The 27194-nt window shown below is 38.1% G+C and overlaps 1 long non-coding RNA gene across 6 annotated transcripts in view; it reads left to right on the forward strand.

Annotated features, from left to right (window-relative positions):
- LOC140603751 (uncharacterized) overlaps window positions 1–27194 on the forward strand; it is a 285757-nt gene that overhangs the window by 32145 nt on the left and 226418 nt on the right. The window lies entirely within an intron of this gene.

A 27194-nucleotide genomic window follows, 5' to 3' on the forward strand; every position in this document is an offset into this window, starting at 1 on the left:
ATTTGAATAAAATAAAGAGAAGAGGTTTTAGTTGAACAAGGCACTCTTTCCTAAATGGACTAATTCTGATAAATCACTAAGATATGGGGCTGCCAGATTCCAGACAATGAATTTATACAAAAGGAAACAAAGCCCCATAGATGTTTTTATTGTAGATGTTCTCACTATGTCAGTACCAAGCTATGAAGCAGGCAAAGAACTGAGCATAATTACAGCCTCTCTCAACGAAGTGAGGAGGGCTGGTTTGAGAAAAGCCCCATTGAAGCTCATTGCCCTGGAGGATTCTCACTGCAAGACCATAAATCAGGTTCAAGGGCGGGAACTATATCTGTGGTGTGCAAGGCAAAGGGTCTGGTTCGTAGAGATTAAGTTGGGTTATGTTATGTAGGCCACAGAAGAAGGAGCCTAAGTTTTGAGACCAGTGGTTTGGGACTTGGTCATAGCTCTCACATGATGCAAGGTTGCCTTGGAGAAGACAGCAGCTTCTCTGAGTCAGTCTTCACATTCATAAAATATAGTGCTGTGACTATGTGAACTGTAGGGACTATCCCCACTTGGGCATTCTGGTTCTTTCTCTTTAGAACCTTAGCTTGTTTTGTTTACTCCAACGGCAGGGCAGTATTGTAAAGTTTAATGGCCAACAAATAAAAAGGGAAACTCCAAATGTCAGAAAAGAGGGTTGCAGCCTGCTGATCCCTGGTGTGAAGGATTATATTATTGTTTGTCAAATATTTCACTTTCTCTCCTTGAGGAACCCCTTCTTGTGTGAGGTATATGTGTCTCAACCCTGTCAATGTCAAGAGTGGCCACGTGAACATGCTTTATTTAATGGAATACAGATGGAAGTCACATATGTCACTTCTAAGATGAACATTTTAGATTCATTGTGTCTCTTCTCTCTGGTACTATGGCCATAGATATATCAGAGATAGAAGATGTTCTCTCAGCCCAAGGCTGGAGTGCCCGATATTTGGAATAGTTAAATGATCATACATTGTAAGCAGGAAATAAACCTTTGTTTTAAGCCACTGCAATTTTGGGGATCATTTGTTATCACAGCAAAGCAACATTCTAGGAATGGCCAACTATGAAAAGCAGTTCTCATTTCTTGACTATGTTTTGAACAGAAAATCAGAATTCTAAACATTTTTTTAAGAACTATCTCTCTTTTCTTTAATCTTCATTTGAGGGCTATCATATATACATCATATATATGTATATATACACACACCTATATTGTAGATATAATTTAGATATATAAATTGTCTATGTCAGGTAACCCAGTGCAGGCACTAGGCTGTGGAAGATTTGAGTAATTTCATTTCCATTTAGTCTATGATGCCTTTAATTTTCTTCTGTGCCTCTGTGCCTTTTATCTATTTATCCAACAAATAGTTTTTGGTCACCTACTAAGTAACCAGTAATCTGTGGAGATGGAAGAGTGAAAAGGTAAGCCTGGTCCCTTAAGTCAGTTGTATTTTATCTTCTAGTAGCCTCAAGGAGAGGTACAGGACACAGTGATAAATGCTATGCTGGTAATACATACAATGTATAGAAGCACCTACAGTAAGCATTTTAAATCAGAGCTTTGACAGTGAGGAAGGCTTTCTAGAGGAAGTGATATCTAATCCAAGAACTGAAGAATAGATAGTAATTAGACAGGAGAAGTGTGTGTGTGTGTGTGTGTGTGTGTGTGTGTGTACAGACAGGTTGGGGAATTAAATGTGGTAACAGTACACTGGTAAGGAATGTTCTAGGAGAGGAAACCACACATGTGAAAACCAGTGAAGAATCCAGACCACAGATATTAAGGGGGAGAGGGCATTGTCTAGAAGATAAGAAGAAGCTTTATCATATAGGATTTTCAAAGTGATATTCAGGCCCTGGATTTTATCTTAAGAGTCAATGGGGAGCCACTGAAGGGTTTTAAGGAAGATGTTTCCTCTTCAGCTAATGATCTCCCCATCCAACCCCCCTTCCCCCAACACTTCTCATCTAATCCACTCAACAACCTCTTCCTCTTTAGAATCAGATCAAACTCTCTGGAACCTTCCCAGGGAGATAGAGCTCCTTCCTCTCTGACTTATAATCTGTATGTGTGTGTGTGTGTGTGTATGTGTGTGTGTGTGTGTGTGTATTCCTGAATACATTTATTTTATATCTATTCGCTTTCATCTGTTTCCCACAACTTAAGATCTAAAAATCTTGGGGGAGGGCCTTGTCTTTTCATCTGTGTATCCTCAGTGACTCTCATTTCTTGGCTTTTAGCAGACATTCTGTAAATGTGGCAAAAAGAATAAGCTGAAGGAAGAGAGCCTTGGGAGGATCCAATCTATAAGGAAATGTAGCCATGGATGTAGGGCAGTCAGATGCCTCCCCATGGTCTCAGGCCTTTACTATAGGGAATGTTTGTTTTTGAGGAATCTCAGAATGATCTCATTCAGAGATGATACTTAGGAAACTTAGGCACTAGATCTTGCCATCACCCTTCCCTCTGAGTAATGCAGGCCCACTGGGGCTTTACCTGTCTTTCCTAATTTTCCAAACTAGTAGCCACCATTGGGAATATCTGTCTAGGCTCCTGCTTCAACCCACATTGCTCAGGTGTGTGGGCCGCACATGGCTTTGGAAATAACTTGGAGTAACTCAGGCCAACTGGGGCTTTACCTGTCTTTCCTAATTCTCCAAGCTAGTAGCCACCATTGGGAACGTCTGTCTAGGCTCCTGCTTCAACCCACACTGCTCAGGTATGCGGGCCACACATGGCTTCGGAAGTAAAGGGACCTGAAGTCATGGCTTACTAAGTTCTTCCATTTACTGGCTTTGCATAGCAGGTCGAGTTCTAAGGTGACCATTAGTGTCCCACACCCTGTACGATCTCTGCTACCTGAGTATGGGTGGAGCCTGTGATTATGATTGGATAATATTCCTGTGGTTAGGTTACTAACCAGTTGACTTTGAGTGAACCAAATGAGAGATTATCTTGGGGAGCATGGTGGAGAGCCTGACTGGCCTAGGAGCAAATGCCAAGTTGTAAACTGCCTACTGGAGTCATATGGGTAAGGGAATATGTGACCTCTACTGCCTGACATGGATTCCACCAATAACCAGTAAGCTTGGATGAGTGCTGCAAGCCTCAGGTAAGAATCACGGCCCTGGCCCACACCTTGATTTCAGCTTAGAAAAATCTGAGAAGGAGACCCAGCTAACCTGATACCTGGACTTCTGACCCATGAGAACTATGAGATAATGCAATTGTGTTGTTTGAAGCTGCCAAGATTCTGGTGATTTTTTTATGCAGCAAAGACATGTCAATGGAATATTAATGCACTATGTGACTGTGTGACTTTGGAAAAGTTACCAGCCTTCTCCGAACCTCATTTTTCATCATCTATAAAGTGAGCATGATAATCTTATTCCCTTGTGAGGAGTCAGTTGTTGAAATCAATTGAAATAATATATGCAGAGTACCTAGTACCCTCAACATGGATTAAGTACCCCCTCTGTTGCCTCACCCCAACTGGCACCACCATCTGTGCATATGCCTTTTTTGGAATGTTCTGCCCTGGGTGCCCCCTCAAGAGCTGGCCCAGGAATTCAGGCTGTGGTAGGTGTCATTTGCCTAGCAGGCCATCCTAGGGCTAGTGTTCTGATGAAAATTCCTATTGTAATGCATAACCATGAAGAGTCCAGAATGAAATTGCTTTGGGAGCCTTTGTGTGATTAACATTTCAGCTGTTTATGGAGTCTTTGCCCTATCATTTCCTGTTTTAAAAAATTAATGTGCTGGTTTATTATTAAAAACCAAGGAGGGGGGAAGTTCAGCTGGTGCACAGAGAAATAGTTCTAGATGATCCAAATAAAAGTAAGTGTCTGAGTAGGGAGAGTATTTGGAAGACCACTTTTTTATTTAGATGCTCTTTTAATCCCTCTCACTTTTTCTTTTAATGTCACTCCCTATCTACCCAGCTCCTGGGCTTCTGTCATCCTACCCCTAAATTTGAGTTAGATAAAAGGCATTTGAGTCAAGAGCATTGTAACTTTTTAATGATGCCAAGGGTGTTGTGCATGATGGTGTTGGGTGATCCATGGCATTAGAGGTTATTTGAATTAGAAGGGACTTAGCAGGCCTATTTTACAGATAAGAAAACTGAGGTATAGAGGCTTAATTGCCCAAGGAGACACAGCTAACTTGTGACTCAATTTTCTCTGAAGGAAACTAGATGTCCTAACATGCTTTCCTCAAGTAATCTGAATCAATTAATTTTGTATGTATAGGGATCTCTGGGTGGCTCAGTGGTTTAGTGCCTGCCTTCAAGCCCAGGGTGTGATCCTGCAGTCCCAGGATTGAGTCCCACATCAGGCTCCCTGCATGGAGCCTGCTTCTCCCTCTGCCTGTGTTTCTGCCTCTCTCTCTCTCTCTCTCTCACTCTCTCTCTCGTTCTCTCTCTCTCATAAATAAATAAAATCCTAAAAAAAATTTGTATATGTCAAAGCTTAAAGCCTGCTGTGGTGAACTAAGGACCCCATGGTCACTTCTTTCTGATAAACCTCAGGGCGGACATGATCATGGATGCCCATGATCTGTAAGGTTGGCACCAACTGTGCTTCCACAGTGAATAGAAGGTTTTCTTAGGCCAAATAGAAAAACCTAGTTAATAAGAAGGAAAAGTTTAGATTGGATTTAAGGGGCAGAAATAGCTCAGTTGCCAGTACTAACTCTCAAATGGGACTGAGAAATAATGTTCTTTGTGGATCATCAATGAGAGTAGAGATTTATATATCCATCAGATGGATTTAGTCATTAGCTATTTGGCCTTAATCTTTGTCTTCTGCTATCCCAATATATTTCTGATGCCTGGTATTTATTTACTGGAACAGACTGGGCTCCCTTTTTCCAAGAGGAAGAAAGAAATTCTGTAATAGAGCCTAATCAACCTGAGATTGTAGTAAAGATTGACAGAGTATTTACTGTGTGTGCAGGAACATTTACTGTGTGTGCAGGAATGTTAACATGTAGACCTGAGACCGCTACCCTTAGGAAGTCTTGCTTGCAGCATTGTCCTTAGCTGGCATTCAGGCACTTAAATGATGAAGAGTTCCTTACACTGATCTGAAATGGCCCCTCAATGATAAGAGTGGCTCACTGTGCCTACAACTGTTTGTACAAGCAATATCCATGCTGAATACTTGCTATCCTTCTAGGATTCTTGAGTATTGGTATGTGACAGGAGTGGGTGTTTATATGCCCAGTTCCCAATAAAAAAACTTAGGTCATAGCCACCAGTGAGCTTCTGAAGGAGACAGTATTTCAAATATGCTGCAACAACCCATTGTTTAAGGAATTAAGTGTGTCCTGCATGACAGCAGCAGGATAGGCCCCTTGGAAGCTTGCATTTGGTTTCCTTTGGATTTTGTGCTACGCTCCTTTACCTTTGTTGATTTTGCTTTATATCCTTTTCACTGCAATAAATCTTAGTTGTGAGTACAACTATATACTAATGTAATTCCTCGTAGCAAGTCAAGCCTGGGGCTGGTCTTCAGATTTCCTTACTTCCTTATAGAGAATATATTTATTTCATTTTATTTTCTGGGGAGCTTCTCTAGCACCAGTAAAGCAGCAGGATCTGATTTCAGGAAGTTCAAGTTCAAGAGCCAGTATGAAGGGGCTCATGGGTAGCTCAGTTGGCCAAGCATCTGACTCTCGATTCCAGTTCAGATCCTAATCTCAGGATCAGCCCATGTTGGGCTCCATGCTTAACATGAAGTTTGCTTGAGATTCTCTCCCTCTTCCTCTGCCCTTCTCTCAGTTCTTTTTCCCAGTAAGTAAATAACTAAACTCTTATTTATAAATAAATAAGGAGCCAATATGAAGACAGTCCACTCTAAAATACTCAAATATAATTAATCTTATACCTCTTTTATACCCATTATTTCCCTCTGGTTTACTCATCTGCCCCACTCCACATCCCAGGTTTTTATCCTTTTTTTTAAATTTTTTGCTTTATTATTTCCTTCCTGTTCATTTCCAGTGTTTCCATCTGTCTTATCTTACATATTGTGCTGTGAATTTCATGATACCAAAACCTATAAATATCAGATTTAGCAGAAAACAACAAAATACTAGTGTATGGAGACTCCATTTTTATACTCAGAAGTTTTATTATTTGTCTTCTGATTAAAAGAAATCACTTGATACTTATGTCCCTTAGTTTTCTAATCTGATAAGTGGGGCCAATATTACCTGTCCACCTTGTGAAGTTACAGAGGGGATCAAATGAGAAGATTTTTATGTAAGAATTTCAAAACTTTGAGCCACATAGAATTGTTGAACCTTATTATTCTCCTGGAACAATCACATGAAAAATGCATACTCGAGATGTGGGCATTGTCTCTCTTTGTTCATAGAATGACAGGCAAGAGAATATAAAGATGCTCAGTGAGAAAGGACCATAGAAATGGTTAGCCTTGAGTAAAAGACGATCAAAAGGTTTTGATTACTGATTTCAAGTATGCAAAGGACATCCATGAAGAAAAAACAAGAGAAAAATTCTCTATGACTTCGCAAGATAGAATCAAGACTAATGGGAAAAAGTGAAACAAAACAAAACACAAAAAGCAGAGGAAGAAGAAAGACCTGGCTGAGGCATAGGGAAAGGAGGAGCAGAAGAAACTGATCTTCTAAGTTGTTCAAGGTCAGGCTGAACTTCAACATCTTGAATGTTGCACAAGGAATTAAACACCAGATTTATGAATGAGCTTCTTTTGTGAACCACCCCCACAATTTTTGCTGCAATGCTCTCTGTACTGTTATTTATTGAATCTTTAATTCATTCAATTTTTTTCAATAAATTTATTTTAAAACGATATTTTGCACGCTTGGTGTTTCAGTTATTTTTTTGTAATGTATTTTAAAATGCAAAGCTAACTATAAAAAACCTTCATCTGTTAGTAAACCTGAAACTAGGTGGCTTCCAAACCTGATACTCCATGGAAATTCTTAAGGCAAAATAAAGACAAGAACAAAAACAACACTACAACTCTGCGGCCCTGATTTCTGTTTTTGAGAATCTTTTGGTCACTTGGCGCCACATACTCTTCCTTGAAGAAAAAGATGGTGCTTCATTTGTGGAGTTGAGAGTGTCACTCAGCCTTTTTTCATGGGGGAATCACAAGGCCCTCCTTCTCCACTTCTGCATTGCTAATCCCTCTTTCACAACCCACCAGGACAATGCATACAAATGGAGATTAAAGCAAACTGGGATGTATCCTGTCCTACCTTTTCTTCAATCTTACTGCGCTGGCTTTGCACTTCCCACATTAAGCATTGGCACTTAATTCTTCACTCTTGCTCTATAATCTAGGGATGCAGGCTAAGACCCCTCCCCTTTGTCACTTATGTATACTCAGTCTACAGAAGTTACAGACCTGCCCCCATGCCCAGGGTTGATTAGAGCAGAGAAGGGCAACTGGCCCAAGATGGATCAGTTTTCTTCTTGCCAGAATTTGGGATTTCGGCCTAGAGACAATGTATAGTTTACTAGAGCTGTTTTTAAACAAAGTACCGCAAACTGGGTGCCCGGTTGGGAGGAACGGTGAATAGTTTGTTACAGAGTCTGAGTAAAAAGCAGGTGGAAACTATATATTCAATGAAGACTAAACAATGACTGAAATAAAGGAAACCATACTGTACGTATCCCAAATAATATGATCAGCAGAAGCAAATGCCTGAAGCATCTGACCTTTATTACAGAGGCCGTAGACAGATGTAAAAATGTTATAATACCTGTTGATGTCTTAAATATACCTTTGATATCTTATATATGTTACTTAATGGAGAAAGGAAAACTTAATAAAGGAGTGCTTGAAAACAGCTTGATCAGACAAAAGTAGCTCTTCAAACTCAGGACCAACTTAAGATCTTTGTAGATCTAATGTGCTCTAGTTTTGAGAGGCCCAAATCATATCAAATATATATGAATAAGGGAAGTGCTACATTTCAACTTAGGTATAACTGTCTTAAGATTTAATTGTCATTGGATACTTAACAAAATGCTACATTCTGTAGGTATAACAGTAGCATTTATTAATTCCTGTTTTGCAATTTTCTTTTTTTAGAGTCAATACATGTTGTTGCATTTTGTGTGTGGGTGGGTTTTTAAAATTTTGTATGCCTTATGCATTGTGCTTTTGGCACCCAGTGGAAGAAAATGGATGTGTTTATATCTTAATTTTTATTTAATTTAAGATTTTATTTATTTGAGAGAAAGAGCACCCATGAGTTGGGGGGTGGGAGGGTAGAAGGAGAGGGAGAAGCAGACTCCCCACTGAGCAGGGATCCTGATGGGGCTCGATCCCAGGACCCAGGACCTGAGCCGAGGGCAGACACTTAACCGACTGAGCCATCCAGGTGCTCCTGTCTTAAAATTTTGTATTCAATTTATAATTACATTTTTCTTTTCTTTTTTTTTAATTACATTTTTCTTAACAACTGAAAAACAATACATAGTATAGTATTTGAACTGCTGCTATATTTGCCTTCAAAAGGTGTCTGGAAGTAAGCCTAGGTTTCCAGAAGCATGAGAAATAGTTCTGTAAGGGATCCCTGGGTGGCTCAGCAGTTTAGCACCTGCCTTCAGCCCAGGGCGTGATCCTGGAGTCCCGGGATCGAGTCCCACATTGGGCTCCCTGCATGGAGCCTGCTTCTCCCTCTGCCTGTGTCTCTGCCCCCCCCCCACCCTCTGTGTGTGTGTGTGTGTGTGTGTGTGTGTGTGTGTGTGTCTCGTGAATAAATAAATAAAATCTTTTAAAAAAGAAATAGTTCTGTATTTAAGAAGCTACTATTAATAGCCTCTGCAACAAAAAAATAAGTCCTCATTTTAAAGAACAATTTATTAAAAAAAAAAAAAACTAGATAAAGCACGTTTCAAAATTAAGTGACTTACATGTGCATCAGTATATCTGATTCAAACTCCAAGGGTGTTTAGAAGCACAGCATACAATCAGCCCAGTTATGTAGTTTCTACATTTTTGACATAAAATGAAACAAAATGAACCACTTTCAGGAAAGTGAAATAAAAAGAAAATGATTAGGTTTAGTTATAGACATTACATTTCCTGCTTAAAAATTAAAATTAGGGATGCCTGGGTGCCTAGTCAATTAAGCATCTGACTGTTGGTTTTGGCTCAAGATCTCAGGGTCCTGAGATTGAAGCTTGTATTGGCTCCATGCTCAGCAAGGAATCTGTTTGGGATTCTCTCCCTTTGCCCCCCCCCCAATAAATAAAATCTTAAAAGGCACCTAAAAATTTTACTATTTGCAAATATTTCTACTTTTCCTGAATTAGGTTTCATCTGAAAGAGTGAGTTCACTATTGCTCAGAAAGATGTGCTCAACCAAGTCAGTGCAATTATGTAAGACGGATGTGACAGTGTGGGGTTCTGCTCAGGGTCCAGCCTTTGCAAGTTTTCTCCCCTCTCAGATCTACTCTAACATTTCTGTTTCATTTAGCTCAGGACTAGATAGCATTTTTTTATTGTATTCCAAATGCTTTCTATCTGACCTTTCAAGAGTGGTAAGCTTTTCAAAAGGTCATCTATCAGTTTGTGCCCAAGTTAAAAGAGGGACTCCCTGAGTGGACACATGGATGCCCTAAGTCTTTTTGTAGATACTAACAGGTATTTGCCCTAACTATACTAGCTCAGATGGCCGCACTGTTCTTTCAGGACTGCTAGCATGTATTCAAGTAGTCCAAGTCAGTACTTATTGATAACAACTTGGACTGATTATCTTTTTTTCTCAATCTATCAATTAATCAACAAATATGCTTGAGCTCCAATTATGTTCAAAGTATTATTTTATCAAAGAACAAAAATACATATGTAAGTCAGAAAAAAAAACAACTGAGTTGAATAAATGCAAATTTAAAATCTAAAATCTTGAGATAGATACTGGAAACAATGATATTTTGTGTTGGTGGATTTAAGGTGATGTAAAGTGAGATGTGTACTCTGACAGATGGCTGTGGATTATAGCATCTCTATAAAAATTGACAATATTCATCAATAGTCTTGCAGCTTGTCCCAAAAGGCATCAGGGAACAGTGTTTGGGAACATTTACCTGCATTCAAAGCTCAGTTCCTCTGTGATGTGGCTTTGGGAGATAACTGAATCTTGCTGCCTTAACTTTCTCATCTGTATAGTAAGGATAGCAATAGTGGCTCCCTGTTTTAAGGATAAAATAAGCCAATATTAGTAAAATTAAGGATTATAGTCTAGCAGACAGTGTGTCCCAAGTAGCCTTCTAAATTATCTTAACATTTGCACTTATAGAAACAAGGAATTAATTACAGATGAGAGTAAGGATATAAGTATGAAAATTTAAATACATCCTCAATGTCAAACTTGATGGAAATGGTTCAGTTCATTAAGGCATATCCACATTACAGTGTATTATACAACCATTACAAAATTAAGTTTTCAAAGAATATGGAGATAGAAAAATTCTCAGACATAATGTTACATTTTGAAAGCAGTATGTAAAGTTACCTATACATGTTATTATCCTAATGCTGTTAGAAGGCACATAGGAAAAGTTCTAGAAAGAAGTATCAAGATATTAATGGTAATTATCTCAGCGTATTGAAATTACGAAATTTTAAAATACGATTTTCTTTATCTTTTCTATAATTTCAAAATTTTCCACAAATGTGGAAAAAAGTAAAAAAAAAAATAACACAGGGAAAGAAAAAGTGGTGATCAAAGATTTATTTGTATTCCCTAACTTTTTTTTTTCTGAGCTGCTGAACAAACTTACATAATGGAATCTTGAATATCTTCAAGAATAGCAATTTTTTTAAGAATAGCAATTTTTAAAGCAAGATATGGTTGATATGGTTTTAAGACCTAATTAACTAGAAAATATCCTTTTAATAGTATTATATATGTGTGATTATATATGTATTTGTGTATGTATGTATATATACACACATATATAGCATATATATACACGCACATACATATATACACACATATATCCTCATATATCCTCTCTTTTAAAAAAGATGCTTACAGCAGTGAATCATGCCCTGGCCAAGAACTGATGAAGCAAAAGCTGATGAGTTTTGGATAAACTCAACAATAACTCAAGTCAGTAGACCCATAGGAACTAAAGTTGAGTTTCAAGGGGGAAAGAAAACTACAGACTGATGATCTTGGGAGTTGGTAAGGTAATTTGCAAAGGCTAAATATTACTGCAAATCTGACAACTGGAGGTACCAGAACTCACTCCATCATCTAGTGGCTAAGTGAGAGAGTCCCCTTGCAGACCTGACAGGGAAGGAGATGTCACTTAATCCATCCAACAAATTTCCTTTCCTGAAGAGGTGAGTTATGAGCTCAAATCCCCAGGTTTCTTAATGAAAATGTACCTTCAAATGTTTAAAAAATTTTTCTCTTCTCATTTCCTGGCTTGGAAGAAGAAATATATTTTCATGGTGGTTGTCCAGTGAATATTTACTGTCTAGACAATTCCTACCTGGATTTTCTTAAAATAATAAGATGGGTGGGGAAGGAGTGCTCTGAACATTTGTAAACCTGCTCACTGAATCAAAGAACATGTAGAAGCAGCTTGGTAGCAAGCACAATAATTACCAATTGTGATGCCTGAGATGTTTTTCTTTCTCATTTTTATAGTAGCTGTGTCCTTACAATCCGGGAACCTAAGAGAAAGTTACATAGGCAAATGTTAAGGTTAAGAATATATCCTTTAAATAGGAATTAGACACAAGATACATGCTCAACTACTTTTAAAAAGAAAGTGATAATTGTAATTCATTCGAAAGGAAGCATTCTTAATTTATAACCTTTAAAAGTAACTGTCTTTATTATACTGCAGAGTATTCTAAGTGTGTATCATGGCTAATATTTTATGCATACATTTTTTCAGTTGAAGGCATTTGCCATAATTCAGCTTTAACAAACTCTGTTCTCAGCTGTAACTCAGAGCATGACATATATCTGTTGTCCAGCTATAAATCTATGGTTGTTATTATACTTTTATGAATCTGATTCATGCAGAAAGCATTATCCTGGCAACTTTAATTAAGGAGCTAGGAATTTCCCCATTTGAATTCCTAGCATTCTGTACACTTTATTGCATTTTCCCTTGTGAGCCCTAAATGAGATATTTGGATTACAGATCCTTAGAAGAATAAAATCCATAAGCTCTAAATCAGGGATGGGTAAGTGGATTTGATCCAGCTTTAGAACTGACTTTGATGGCGCGAATTGCACTGAGTCTCTTAAGGATTGGATCAATCATTAATATATAACTTTTTAAAGCTGTAATTTTTGGTATTTGTTGGTATCAGGATATTAAGATGTGGTCTCTTGTTGTTTGGTTTCTTATTTCTGGGAAGCCCTCCAGTGTCTTATTTGGGTTGTACTAAAGCCAAGATTCTACAACTCAAGATTAATAGGATAAAATCAGGTATGAAGCAGAGAGAAATCTATGTATGACCTATTACATTAGACACTGTTATTTTTAATATAATGAGGTTGTGAATACTTGTGCATATGGGCAGGTGATTTTACACAAATACATAGAATTTATACATCTCTAATTGCCATTGTATCTTTAGGTTAGCTGCATATTTAGGCATCTTACATTGCCACCTCGGTTCCAATTTCCCATTCTGATGCTACAAATACACAGAGCATAATACGACCTATATCATCTCTTAGTTAAATACCAGCCCTGGTCTAAGGGCTTAATCCATTAAATGCTCATAACTAACCAGTGAGGCCATTATTGTGATTATTCCCACTTTACAGATGGGAAAACCAAGACAATGAGAGATTAAGTAACTTGCCCAAGATCAAAAAGTCAGTAAATGGAAGAGCCATAAATTTGAGCCTAGGCACATGTGGCTCTGGAATCCACAATCTTAAGCATTCTTCAATGCTGCCTGAACTAATATAGCTCTGTCAGCACACATTTATTGAGCATTTTAAACCAGTACCACTCTGTCCTATCAGGGAAGAGAAGATGTTTAAGACTATTTCCTTGACCCAAGAAGCATCTGAGTGAGAAGACAGGAAGTACACACAGGGACAATTATGGTGGAGCACTTGTCATGATAATAACATCTATTGGATGATTACTCTGTGTCAGCTGCCATGCTAATAACTAAATCTATGTAACCACAAAGGGACTATTTTTATCTCAGTTTTATGAAAGAGGAAGCCAGAGGTAAGTAATTGAAGTCACACAGCCAGTGAGTAGCAGAGCCAAGATTTGAGCGTACACAGTCTGAATCCAGAGCCCCAGCTCTTAAGCCATTGCTTTCTACTGGATGTGAACACGTCCCTATGTATGTGGCATATATCAGAAAAGTGCTATAAGAGCTTAGTGAGGGTAGGAAGGGTGGAGAGTCCAGTTAACCAATTACTTAGGTAATTAATTTATTCAACTATTGGTTATCTTCATTGTCTCGAGCCATAATAAAATGCCTTTGATTCTCTGAATTCAGTATGCTCTCTTTTGTGTCTAGATTTCTGTATGTTTCTTGCCAAGAAATATCCTTCATGCCCTGCCTCCCCTAGTACCAACTCACCACCAAACCGTATCTCCTTTACCACCATTGTGTGGCTAATTACTATTCACCCTTCATATCTCAGCTTGAATCCCAAAACATCTGGGAAGCCTTTCTGCCCCTCCAAGACTTGAGTGGGTCTAGTCACTTGTAATCCCACCTCATTAGAGCACCTACCACACTGTGGCATGATTACAGCTTTTCTTGTCTATCCAGTCCATGTCATGCCTGCTCTCTCCTCCTACTCCTCCAGCCAACACTCCCTAACCCACTCCAATAATAGTCTTGGAGCTTCTTAAATGTTGAAACTGGGTCTTACATCCTCCATTGAACTATAAGCTCCCAATATGCCCGACACATAATAAATGCCTTATAAATATTTTTTTGGTGACTTACTGAGTTCTATGTGCCAGACACTTTGCCCATAAAATACTTGTTATGTGATAGCACTGAGTGAATATTTGTTTCCATGATCTCACTGCATTCTTATAATAATCCTCTCATATACTATCATATTCATTTTACAGATAAGGGTACTGAGGCTCAAGAACATTAAACAGCATCCTTAAGGTCACATAGTAAAGGGGGAGCTGGAAGTAGAAATCAGATCTGTCTGATGCTAACCTGTCCTGCAGATGAACCAGCAGTGGCAGTGCAGGTTCTAGAAGGTATAAAGGTACACAGATGAGGTAAAGGAGTCAGAAATCATCTCTACTTGAGAGGACAGCAGGCCTTTCACAGGGATGTGATGCACAGGCTGGATCTTGATGGCCAAGTCTGAGTTCATTTGGGTGAAAACAAATAGAAGGATCAGCAGGTGAAAGCCCAGCCTCTTCCTTCAGAGAGGAGTGAGGAGTCATCTATAACAGAGTACAAGGTACAGGGGAGAAGCAGTCAAGGGTACTTGGATTACAGTGTAATGAATAGAGCCAATATAGGGCAAGGGAGGAACTGGCAGGATTAGAGTCGTGAGAAAGGATGTATCCACCACCTTACTTCTAAGAGATTGAGCTTCCTAGGCAAAGAGTGGCTTTCCCAAACCCTGGGAGGGATATTAAGTTAGTGTGAAGTCAGGTGGGAAATCAGTTGGCAAATAGAGGGAAATGATTCCCCCTCCATACTTTATGAGAAATAGGAGTCCAAGCCTTTTCTTTTGTTAGCAGCTCTTCAAATCCCCTGCCAGGGGGGAGTTGAGTAGAGACTTGAAAGAATGGAAGAGTAACCACAACATCCTTTAGGTACTCCTCATTCTTCTTGATATCTTCGTGCAATGCCTGCTATTTTATCTATTGTTCATATTAAAAATGTCATTGTTACTTATAAGTTAGATGCTGCACTATATGCATTCCCTTATTTGCATATTTTATTTAGTCCTTGCATTATGAAGGGTGTTATTATTTCTACTTTCGAGATAAGAGAATGGAAGTTCTGAGGTACTAAGTAGCTGGTCCAATTCCACAGGGAGTAAATAGCTAAGAATAATAGAATAGCTAAGAATTAATGCTTGCGGATCTGACATCCATGTCTGTGATCTTAACCAATGTCACAGAGAATAAAATAATAACTACTAAATACCCAGTGCCTTCTCTGAGCCAAGCACTTTATGTAGATAATGCGCAAAAAATAGGATATTTGCTCTAATCATTTAGTCCATTCATTTTGAAAGAGTAAGATTTGTCTAAAATTTACTTGCTGTGTTCTCTGCAGTAATCTCTTCCCTCTGTTTTCCACTCCCTTCTTTTCTAATTCCTCATTAAGAAGGGATGAGATATTTTAAGGATTTTCTAGGTTATTAGAAATTCTCATTTAGAATCTTGTATTTCTCCTTCACATCCACAGTGAGTCTATAAGAACAACTTCACGAAAGAGCTTTAGAAATGAATGTGTGGCGCCCATGCTCTCTCAAGCTCCTTTTAATGAGAAATGGTTAGGTGATTATGCCATTACGTGGTACATCCTATTCCTGGAAGCCATCTTAAGCTGTTCAGGATAATGTATCTCTAACATTGCATCAGCCTCTTTGTTCCATAGATGCTATTTTTTAGAGTTTTATGAACAGCAAATGGCTCCTTAGGAGAACATTGTCATCACTCAATCTGGATTTTCCAACAGTTTTGGGGTAAGGATGATAAAATGCCCATAGGGCAGTGCCAATTTGCAAAGGATGATTAACTCCAGATTTCCCATCCTTGGGACATTGTGAATGCCTGGATCAAGGTCTGATGTGTTCCAGATGATGCACAAGGATGTACAAACATGCAGACTTCCATTACAAGGGAGACTAGGAACAAAAGAGTACATTATTCATTCATTTATTCAACCAACAAATACATGGTGTCTGCTCTGTATCAGGCACCGTTTGATGCTGAGAATACTGAGCCCCTACCCTCAAGGCATTTACATCCTCTGAGAGAGGACAGGCAATAAATAAATAAATTACATGCTATTGGGAAAAATAAAGCAGGATAAAGCAATAAGGAGTGGTATGGGTGTGACATGCTTTTATATAGAAAAGGTTTCCTTAAGCTTAGACTCAGCTGAGACCTACAGGAAGTAAGTGATGGCATAAGACTTGCAGATGTCAGGGGAAATTGTTCGAGGCACTCATGGTAAAGTCCTGGGAATAGCAGTGCGTTTAAGGGTGTAGCAGCATGGATGCCTTCATGGCTGGAAAAGAATGGGTAAGTGGAGAGTGATAGGAGGTGTCAGCAGGAAGAAGTAAGTGAGGGGCAGAGGAAGGACCAGCTAGCCTCATATAAGCCTTGGTGGGGAGTTTAGATTTTATGCTATTATGGATTGAGAAACGATTGCAAAGGTTTAAGCAGGGGAATAGCATGACCCAACCTACCATTTTAAAAGCTTCTTCTGCCTATTCTCTGTAGGATACATGTAGGAGCAAAAGTACAAGCAGGAAAGCCATAGGTAGGAGGCTGTTTTAGTCCAGGTAAGACATGATGCTGCCTGGGGCAGTGTTGTCATGGTAGAGATGGTGAGTAGGGATCACACTCTGGATATTTAAAAGGAAGAGTTGAGAGGCTCTGCTAATAAACTGAATGTGAAAGAAAGAAATCAAGATTTGTACCAGCATACCTGGAAGAATGGAGGTGTTATTTAGTGAGAAAGGAAAGGTTTTAGGACCAACAGATTGAGGAAGGGGGAGCATCATCTCCATTTTGGACATGTCCATTGTGAGATGCTTGGTCAATGTCCATGCAGAGTTACAGGGGAGGCAGTTAGGTAGTGATTCTGGAGCTTGTGATTAATCCATGAGATGAGATAAATCTTCTAGGCGGGAGTTGACAGAAAAGTTAAGTTCTCAATTGGTCTCTTCAAGGGGTTCAGTTATGTTATCAACTTGGTATAAAAATTCCCCACATGTGTTGCTTTCAGCCCTTGAGAGGGCACAATACTCCCACGCTTTTCTTTTCTTTTTAAAGATTTTATTTATGTATTTATTCATGGGAGACAGAGAGAGGCAGAGCCATAGGCAGAGGGAGAAGCATGATCCCCACGGGGTGTCCAATGGGATACTCGATCTCAGGACCCTGGGATCATGACCTGAGCCAAAGGCAGACACTCAACCACTGAGCCACCCAGTCACCCTGCTTCCCTGCTTTTCTTAAAATGACCTATTTTAAAATGAGTTGGTTCAAGCTAGCTCCAATTTTTTTTCAAAAGTTCTTAGATATTTAACAGAGAGCAGCAAAGCAGGTGGTATACTTTGTACATCAACAGAGCAACTCTGAGCAGTTTTCCTGCTCTGTTACAAAATAAATCAGTATGGCCCAACCATATGGTAGTGCATGCAGAATAACCATTTCTCCCAAATATATACCAGTGTCACAAGTGTGTTTCTGGACTCTTCTCAATGGGAATGGTAACTACTGGTCTAGGTCCCCAGATCCATTTTGCCTTTTAGTATATGGCTTCATCCTAAATACATTTAATAAAGCAAAGGCTTGAAAAGAGAGCTATGTATACTCCAACTAGGAGTATCCACTAGTGTCCCATACTGGGAAAGGCCGATAAGGGAATGCAGAGTAAACCACACTTCTGAAAGTGAGTGGTGACTACATGCCTATTTCACACTGTACCTCTTCTACCTGAAGCAAAGATGTTGCAGTGATTCTGAGAGGGACCATATATGCCAAGTCCCATAAATGGAACATTTTATGGCACCAATGAGATTCAGAGTATTTGATTTGGTGGGATGGGGAAATATACCAAAAAACAAAACAAAACAAAACAAAACAAAAGAATTTTATGTGTTAGCACATGTGTGCGTGTACCTGTGCATGTCTGTATTACTCTTTAAATATGTGGGAGCCTCTCTCTTAAGTACAAGGACAGTATTGTATCCCAGCCTCAGAAAGACTGGCTTCCAGACCTTCCAGGTTTTGAAGCAGATGATCAGGTGCAGAAGAACGAGGCAGGAATCACTGATCAGGACAGAACTGAAAGATGGGGGTCTGAGTCAGAACTCAGCAAAGAACCAAAGTCAGGCCAGAGTTAAGCTGACCCAAAGTGTGTTACTGAGTCTTGAAATGCATCTGATGGAGGATCAAATTGATCATAGGGCCTGGAGAATAGAGCCTAGTCTGTGGGAGGGGATCAGTTGGCTCTGAGTAGGAGGATAGGATAGGATAGGATAGAATAGGATAGGATACGATAGGATACGATAGGATGGGAACTCAGAGAAGGAAGCAAGTGCTTGCAGAAGTAATTGGTGTCACTACCCTTTTCTTCCAAGGATAGCTGCTTTTAGCTGTTTGCTCACCTGTGTATATGGTGCTATCCTTATGGGAAGAGAATCATATTTTTCTTAATGGCACACTAGTTTACTTGGCCTGACCCCAAAATTTGCAATCTCCTAAAACAACAAATTGAATTGCACACTGAGGAAGGCTGGTAAAAACTAGAAATTTTATTTGAAACCTGAGTTATCCAATACACTAATTTCCTGAAGTTTCAAATAATCTTGAGAGTATTGTGCCCGAATCCCATTGTAAGGCCTTCTATGATATCTCCAACTATATGTCACAGCATTTAAATGAAGACAGCTGTGATTTTAAAATAGAGTACTTAGGTGGTAGATACACAGCAAGTATTATGGGTTTTTTTCATAAGTTGTCTTGCATGATATTAGCAGGGAGCAGCAGAATAAATAATATTTTTCTTCTTTTAAATTTGTAACGTGTGTGGTTATTGCCTTAATTTTGACTACAAGGATATAGCTTGTTACAATGCTTAATTTAATCAGAATTAAATCTTGCTACTTTTCACCCCCATAGTTAGTGTAGCTGTTGCAATTATAACCCTAAATAATTATTAACAATTATTTGATTTTAAACTAAAATACTATAAAATTTAAAATACCCCTTAGTACATAATTGTGAAAGACACTAAGATAGAGCCCTCTTACTTTTGGCAAAATATATCCAGGATGCTTATTTTATCAATTTATGTGAGCTTTCAGATGATGGAATATATATGCTGTTTCTGCACTGAGAAATTAAAGGACAAATTTAGATAATCATAATTTAAGTTCTTCTTCTTATTTTTTTTTTTTTTTTTACGTAGTATCCAGGCAAGGTGAAAGGGAGGCTTTGACAAAGAATTATCTAAGTGTCTCAGTTTTTAACTTTTTTCTGTGAATATCTACATATAGTCAAACACATACTTCTAATACCTTACTGAAACTTCCTATTTCCCAATTAAACATGCCCTTTTAAAGAAAACTAAATATTAATATAATCAAGAAAAAGAAAAAATCATTATAAATCTAGGATAGCAATTATAAGCATGCAAGTATCTAATAGTTGATAATTTTTAGTTTGACATATCAAGAAAGACCATTCTTGTACAGATTTTCCCCAAAAAGTGACTTTATATAGAAAAAGATGACAATGCTTGTACAGATTTTTTTATAATTTTATTTTTTAATATTTTACTTATTTATTAATGAGAGACACAGAGAGAGGGCAGAGACATAGGCAGAGAGAGAAGCAAGCTCCCCGCAGGGAGCCCAATGCAGAACTCAATCCCAGGACCCCTGGATCATGCCCTGAGCTAAAAGCAGTTGCTCAACCACTGAGCCACCCAGGCATCCACTTGTACAGATTTTTAATAGAGAATTATTTAATTACAAAAATGTGTGTGTCTCTCCATGGTTGCACCTTGGTTTAAAAGTCATTTTCAATAGATTTTGATTTCTGCTCTTTCAAGTGATTCATTTAAATTCCTTGATTTTTAATATTCCCCAATGAACTTTAATTAATCTCAGAAACTTCTAGGACCTCAGGATAAAACCAAACTTTGAAAGTAATCCAGTTGACTCCTGATTCTGATGCCCGACCTCTTCTTCAATCTTTCTGCCTGTGTCCTTCAACCCTGGACTCAATTGCTTTTATTAATTAAAGAATCACTTCCTTTGGGGAATTTTCCATTCTTGAAATAATTTTGACTGCCTGAAAATATTTCCTTATGTTGTTTTACAGCCTATTTCTATTTGTTCTCTAGTCTCAGATGCTTCAGAGAAAGTCCAGTCCCTCTTCTATGTGACAGTGGCCCAACCACAACATGAAATACATGCCAATTCCTGCATCCTCTCAGCTGCTTTCCCAGTTTCCTCTTCTTTAGCATAAGTGCTACATACTCCCTGAGGCCTTCTTAATATTTCAGTTTTAAAACACCTAATAAGCAGGGGCTCCTGGGTGGCTCTGTTGATTAAGCAGCTGACTCTTGATTTTGGCTCAGGTCTTGATCTCAGGGTCATGATATGGAGCCCTCAGCATGGAGTCTGCTTGTCTCTCTCCCTGCCCCTAACACTGCTCTTGGGTGTGTGCTCAATCTCTCTCTCTCTCTCTCTGTCACACACACACACACACACTCACTCACACACTCACACACTCCCTCTCTCTCAAATTCATTCATTCATTCATTCATTCATTCATTCTTTAAAACACCTAATAAGCTGTGTTGAAAAAAGCAGATAACTTTACCCCATTATTACAGAAACTCTCAGGTTCACAAAGGAGTATCATTTAAATTAGATACAAATTTGTCATGAAAAATAATTATAATATTTGTTTTTTTTTTTTGTAAGGAGATAAAATTCAATGAGTTGCTGTGTTGAAATTGGGCAATGTAATTTTCAATATTTATCTTTGAGTTATGTTTTATTGGGCTATTAAAACTCATACTTAATTCAATAAATTGGATTTTCTAAAAGCCTACTTAGATTCATTTGGTATATTTATGGACCACCAGCTACTGGAGATGGGATAATCCTGAAATTTTTAGCTCCTTAACTATGCCAGCACGTTACTAATGCAATATATAATTTCACAAATTATCTACTACTAAGATCTGGCTCTTCCAATACACGGCATTTAAAAGCAAAAAGCTCCAAATCTGCATACTTAATTATACAGCATTATCATTTCTATCCCTAATTCTTTAATCAAAACAGTCATTAGCAATGCAAATAATAAAGGAAATTAGATTATGAAGGAAATAAAGATTAGTGACTCCAAGATCAGATAGCTGGTTTTAGCAAGTCAGGTTGATATTGGGCTTTATTTTATTATTCAAATAAATAATACAACTACCTTGTCATAAACCTTTTCAGTTTTAAGGATAAAGCACTATGTATTTTGCTTTCTTTGATGCAAATTTTGCATGAAATCCATGAGAAGGAAGGGAATAAAATATTACATATTTTAACAGAATTGACCTACCACATAACCATTCATCCCAAATCGGGGACAGTGCTTTTTTAGGGTGTCATTTATGAAAATGGTTTTTGCTCAGTTCTCTCAAAGGCATATGATTTTAGGTTTTAAGTTTTGAATGGTTGTTTGTGGGGCTGGAGTCCCTGGAGGTCACATATTTTTATTTTAACTATTCAACTGAAAGCAGCGTCTTAAAACTAAACAGGCGTTCTGAGTAATTCACCAAGAAGCAGAGCTGTACTTGGTAGAACTATAAATAAAATTAATTAAGGTTCCTACCAAGGACAAGTTTGGCAAGGAGGCCTGTGTTAGCTCCTACCTCCAAGACAGTCTAACTCTGTGCCCTGGAGGCTGGAGAGATTCACTGGGCCTTTGTCTGCATAATGCAAAAAGCATCTCTGCTATTTAGATTTCTCGATTGTACATATTAGGTATATAAATATTAATAAAAAATTTCTGCCCTTAAATATTACATGTCACAGTTAATATTCTGTACTCTCTGTCTGGATATCAGCTTTTCAATATTTGCTGTTAGAACTTTATTAATAAATTTGAGGCCTGTTTTTCCCTTTGTGGGAATTTTATGTGGAACACTATGTTCAAACTACTAAGGAGAAAAAATATGGGCCATTCATTTATTGATGGAAGATAGGAATGTAGCATGTGCCCTACAGTTTCAGCAATATAAGATATTACTGAGATAAATGTTATCTTAGACACAGTGGGTTTCATCTTGTGTTTGATATAGCAGAGGGATGTTTCACTCTTTCATGCAGCCACAGGGGTTCCCCATATTGGAGAGCTAGCACACCAAGATATCAAGGATGCTGAAGAAGAGCATCCGGCATTGGTAGGAGACTCGATAGTGGTGGCTCTCAACTTGGCTGCCCTCAGAGTTTTACTGAATCCTGATATTTTGGTCCTACCTCTGAGGATTCTGATTTGAATGATTTGGAATAAGAGTTGGGCATTAGGAATTTTTAAAGTTTCTCAGGCGATTTTATTTTATTTTTTAAAATATTTTTATTTATTTGACAGAGCACCAGTGAACAATGTGGAGGGGCAGAGGGAGAGGGAGAAGCAGGCTCCCCACAGAGCATCCAAGAGCCCTACACATGCTCTGTCCCAGGACCCTGGGGAATCACAACCTGAGCCAAAGGCAGACACTTAACCAACTGAGCCACCCAGACTCCCCTTTCAGGTGATTTAACGTGCAGACACAATTGAGAACAGCTGTTCTGGAATCACTCCTCACTGAGATTAGAGATCTAACCTGATTCTATAATTTTAAAATATGATTTGGTACTATGATTAAATTTTAAAGTATGCTCCCTAAGAAAACCCTAGGTCTGCAAAATAATCTGTACAAAGAGATTCTGTGGTCACATAAACTTGGGAAATGTTATATATCTTATCATCTTCTAGGAGAAATTCAATTCACCTTGACTTGTTAAAGACAGTGATAAAAAAAACTTGTCTTATCCAGTGTTTCCCAGATTTTTAGTTAGGATCCTTGCTTTTTATAACAGCTATCCCATGAAACCAACATTCTGTGGTCCACACGTTGGTTAGGCTGCCTTATGTTTTGAATTAATTCTGAACTCTGTGCTTAAAAAAGGAAATTAAAAAAAATTCCCACATTAGTTGCTTATATATACATTTTGCCACAAAATGCATTAAGCTCTATTGGTCACATAGTCTCATATTAGTAACTGTTGTAATTGTGTGGCTGTTGAGTGAAGTGCATGTTGCTGTGAACCTTACTGGGATACCCCTAGCAGGGGCTCTTCCCATTGGACCTGGTATTTATTAATGCAAAGGGCCTGTATTAAGGTAATCCATCTTTTGTGCCTGATGTGGCAACAAGCAGAGAAGGGCTAGAGGGGTCTTGTTTGAAAGTTACCATCTTACCAGTTACTTCATTGTTTGAACTGACCTTCTCTGCAGCTTCAGTCACGAATTCCCTGTCCTAAGATGCTTTTTTTTTTGTCTTATAATGTCCTAAACATTAGGGAATGTGTTTCTTGGGCAAGAAAGTAAGGTGGAAGATTTGGGGATGTGGAGAATGGAATGATCAGGGTTGTGGAGCTATAACCAAGAAGAGGGGGTGTTTACTGACAAAGTCAGGTGGAGGGGGTGGCAAATAGGCCTGAAGGCTGGAGAAGGCAGTAGACATGTCATTGATCATGTCTCCTTGGGTAGAAATAAAAATGTGACTAGAATACACACCAAAAAGCAAAGCTACCCATGCTATCTGTTCACTTCACATCTCAGGTGTTGTCTTATTTGGTTCCTTGGCAGCACGCCAACTGGTCGCCTTCTATGCTCATCTTTCCATGGCTTCTACAACTGTATACTCGTTGCTTTTTTCTTATGACTTTACCTCTTCCTTCTGGTCTCTTCCATGTTGGTGAAGACACTCTTCCTCTTTGCTCCCATGATAGCCTGTGCCCACTTACTTCCATTAGGAGGTTTTCTGTAGTTTTATCCTAACTGTATTATCTTTCTATTAAAAACATAAGGAGGGATGCCTGGGTGGCTCAGTGGTTGAGCATCTGCCTTCAGCTCAAGGCATGATCCTGAGTTCCAGGATTGAGTCCTACATTGGGCTCCCTGCATGGAGCCTGCTTCTCCCTCTGCCTGTGTCTCTGCCTCTCTCTCTCTGTGTCTCTCATGAATAAATAAATAAAATCTTAAAAAAAAATAAGTAATACAACTTTATATTTACCATAATATTTTTAAGAGTAGGAATTGTACTATTTATTCACATCTCCCCAGATCATGGAAGACCCCTAACAGAGCATCAGCAAATATTTTTTAAACTCAATTAATTGATCCCATAAATACTCAAGAGATTCAATAGAGAGATGGAGTCAAGGCCAGTAAGAAACACCACAAAAAGGAATGGTGATTTATATTTCTAATGCACACTCAAAAAGATCACTCTGATTATAGAATTGGTGAATATTTATTTTAGAAGATTTTTTAAATAAAGGAAGAAATAAAGAAAATAACAATGATGTATAAACCCATAACCCCAAACCATTTTAAACAATTCTGAGTATTTCAGTTCTTTTTCTATGCATCAGTACAGGTCTATCTATCTATCTAAATTATGCTTATAAGAGAATGTGGATTATATTAAAAAAACGATTTTGTGTGCTCTTCTATTTAATGACACATTCTTTCATTTGACAAATATTTAGGAGGTTTACTATCATGTACCAGGCAGTATTTTAAATTCTAGGGATACATTAATATCTTCAATGTTTTCCTGAAAACTTGATTTTTAATGACTTATTAATATTTCATATTTTAGGTTAACTATAACTGTTAATTAGACAAATTCCTGGCTGCTGTAGTTACCATTTCACACAACTATTAGTAATTCTGCAGGAAGTACCCTCATTCATAAATCTTTGTGTTCTTCTCTGATCACTCACTTAGGATAGAAAGGAAGTTACATCAGATTATAAAACATAAACTGTTCAAAAAGTTGTTTGGAGATGATTCTACAAAATCAGATTATACAAATAATAATATACAAATATTTTAATAAGAAGAATAATATGCAAATATTGTTTGTAATAATTTATAAACCCTGCTTCCCAGTAGTGCATGAGAGTACCCATCCTGCCACCCTCACTGGTATTAACTTGTATTTCATTGTTAAATATCTTTGTCTGCCTCATGTTAGAATCTGTTTATTCTAGTAGGTCTAATGTTCATGCTTGTATGTAAGTATGTAATCGTTGTTTTTCCATTATTTTTTGTTGATTTTCACTCATTGTGGCCATTCAGAAAATCTAGACTTTAAAGGAAACCTCTGAAGCCTATTTTTAAGGATTTTTTTTTTGGGGGGGGGGATCTAAATTGTATTGTAACCTACTGGCAAAGTCCTGGGGCTTTCAGAATGGTTTCTTGCTAGCTGTTTTCCTTGGTTAACATATTCAGTACAGGTGCTCACATTTAGTGGAGGTACGTTAAACAAGGCAGATGCTCGGTGAAAGTCAAGTGTCCTTCAAAGAGTAATAACAGCATCCCAGGGGCTCTCTTTGAGTGTGAAACCTTCTCTGAGACTCAGCATAATAATTTGTTGGGAGAATCCTGTTGCATCAGTCTCTTCATGGAAAAAAAAACAAAAACAAAAAAAAACAGTATGTGACAGTACTGTCTGTTGTGGAATCTGTCTCTGTTTTTAGACATATGAACGGAGAAGGTCCAGGTATTGTTGTAAAGAATAATTTTAATCCCAATTACTAATAAAATGCTTAAATTTTGAAGGCAAATTATGAACCTATTGAAAGGAAGACACATCCAAGGACAAGAAATGCCGTTCATCAAGAATTTCTAAGTGTTAATATAGTCTAAATGGAATGCTATTTAGTTTAAAGGAAACTCAAAAAAGAAAAAACTATGTGTATTCTCTATCTATGAAGGTCACCATGTTGATGATGTAATAAGAAACTAAGGTTAAGTCAGTTGGTTTCAAGAGCAAAGCATTGTTGTTTTTGGTACAAAAGGGACTACTGGATGATTCTATGTTTGCGGTGACTCTAAATCTAGCTTTACAGTTTCTTCTTATTGGCTCTCTCTCTCTCTTTTTTTTTTAAACCCATAGTTTGCTTCTGTGCTTCCATGAACATACATGCTTTGTAATTTATATAACTTGTTTTTCCTGTTACTTCTGTCATGCAATCCAGACGTCAAAGAGCAGATCTGTATAGAGTTAATCAGGGTTTCTCAACTTTGGCACCTTTGGATGGGTAGTTGTCTGTTGAGAAGGGCTGTCTTGTTCATTGGTTTAGCAGCATCCAGGACTTCTGCCCACTAGCACCCCTCTTTCCTAGTTGTTACAAACAAGAACATTTCCAGATATTGCCAGATATCCCTTGGGAAGCAAAATTTTCCATGTTTGGGAATCATTAGGGTGAAGTAGAGTAAATGCAGCCCAATTTTCCTAAGGGGTCCTCGGCTTCACCTCTTGGCAGAGCACATTCCATTTCTACCCAACAACCATAGTGGTCTTTCCTAAAGAAAGATCCTGTCTCCTCCCTACTTATAACATTCTAATGGCTTCTTTGGACACTGCAATAAAATCTGAATTCCTTGTAGCATTTTTTAAGACCTTCCATAATCTTGCCCCAGCCAAGGGGCACTCTCTGACATCATAGTTTACCCCACTTCCTTCCCTCGGGCTTCTGCAGTTATCCTGATCAAAGTAATAACCTCAAAGAGGCCTTTTCTATCTATCCATCTGTGAGAATTGCCCCTCCCTCCTTCCAGCCACACTGTTACATCTTCTGGTTTGTTTCTGTAAGTGCTTATCACAACCTAAGTTTGCTTGGTATCTCTATTTTACTATTTTATTCTTTTTCCCCAAACAAAGTAGAAGATAAACTCTATGTATGTAAAGAAATTTCTATTTATTCAATACTCCTTGTACAATGCCTAGGACAAGCCTAACACTTTATAGGTGCTCAAAAAAATATACTGTGAAAGAATTAATAAATAAATGGGCACAAATAGGCAGGAGTAGCGACTCGGTATACGTATTTTCTCTTTTTCCATATTCAGATTTGACAGTTTAGTAATATTTTCAGTAGTCAAGCCAGTACAGAGAACAATGTAAGCATCTTCATGTATCTACTCTCCAGACAATGTGATCTTGAGGTACAAAGGAGGGAGCGCACCATTATGAATGTTATGGAATCCGTATACATATGTAAGCAATATTTTATAAATTAATCATCAAGACTTTTTCCATCTATGTAAAGCAACATTTATATGTTCAGTATTCAAGTGTAGAATGATGAAAAAAAATTCACTTCCCACTATCAAGGGGCTCACAGTTGGATGAGTGGG

The sequence above is a fragment of the Canis lupus genome, chromosome 14 (genome assembly GCF_048164855.1).
Source record: "Canis lupus baileyi chromosome 14, mCanLup2.hap1, whole genome shotgun sequence".
Taxonomy (NCBI): domain Eukaryota; kingdom Metazoa; phylum Chordata; class Mammalia; order Carnivora; family Canidae; genus Canis; species Canis lupus.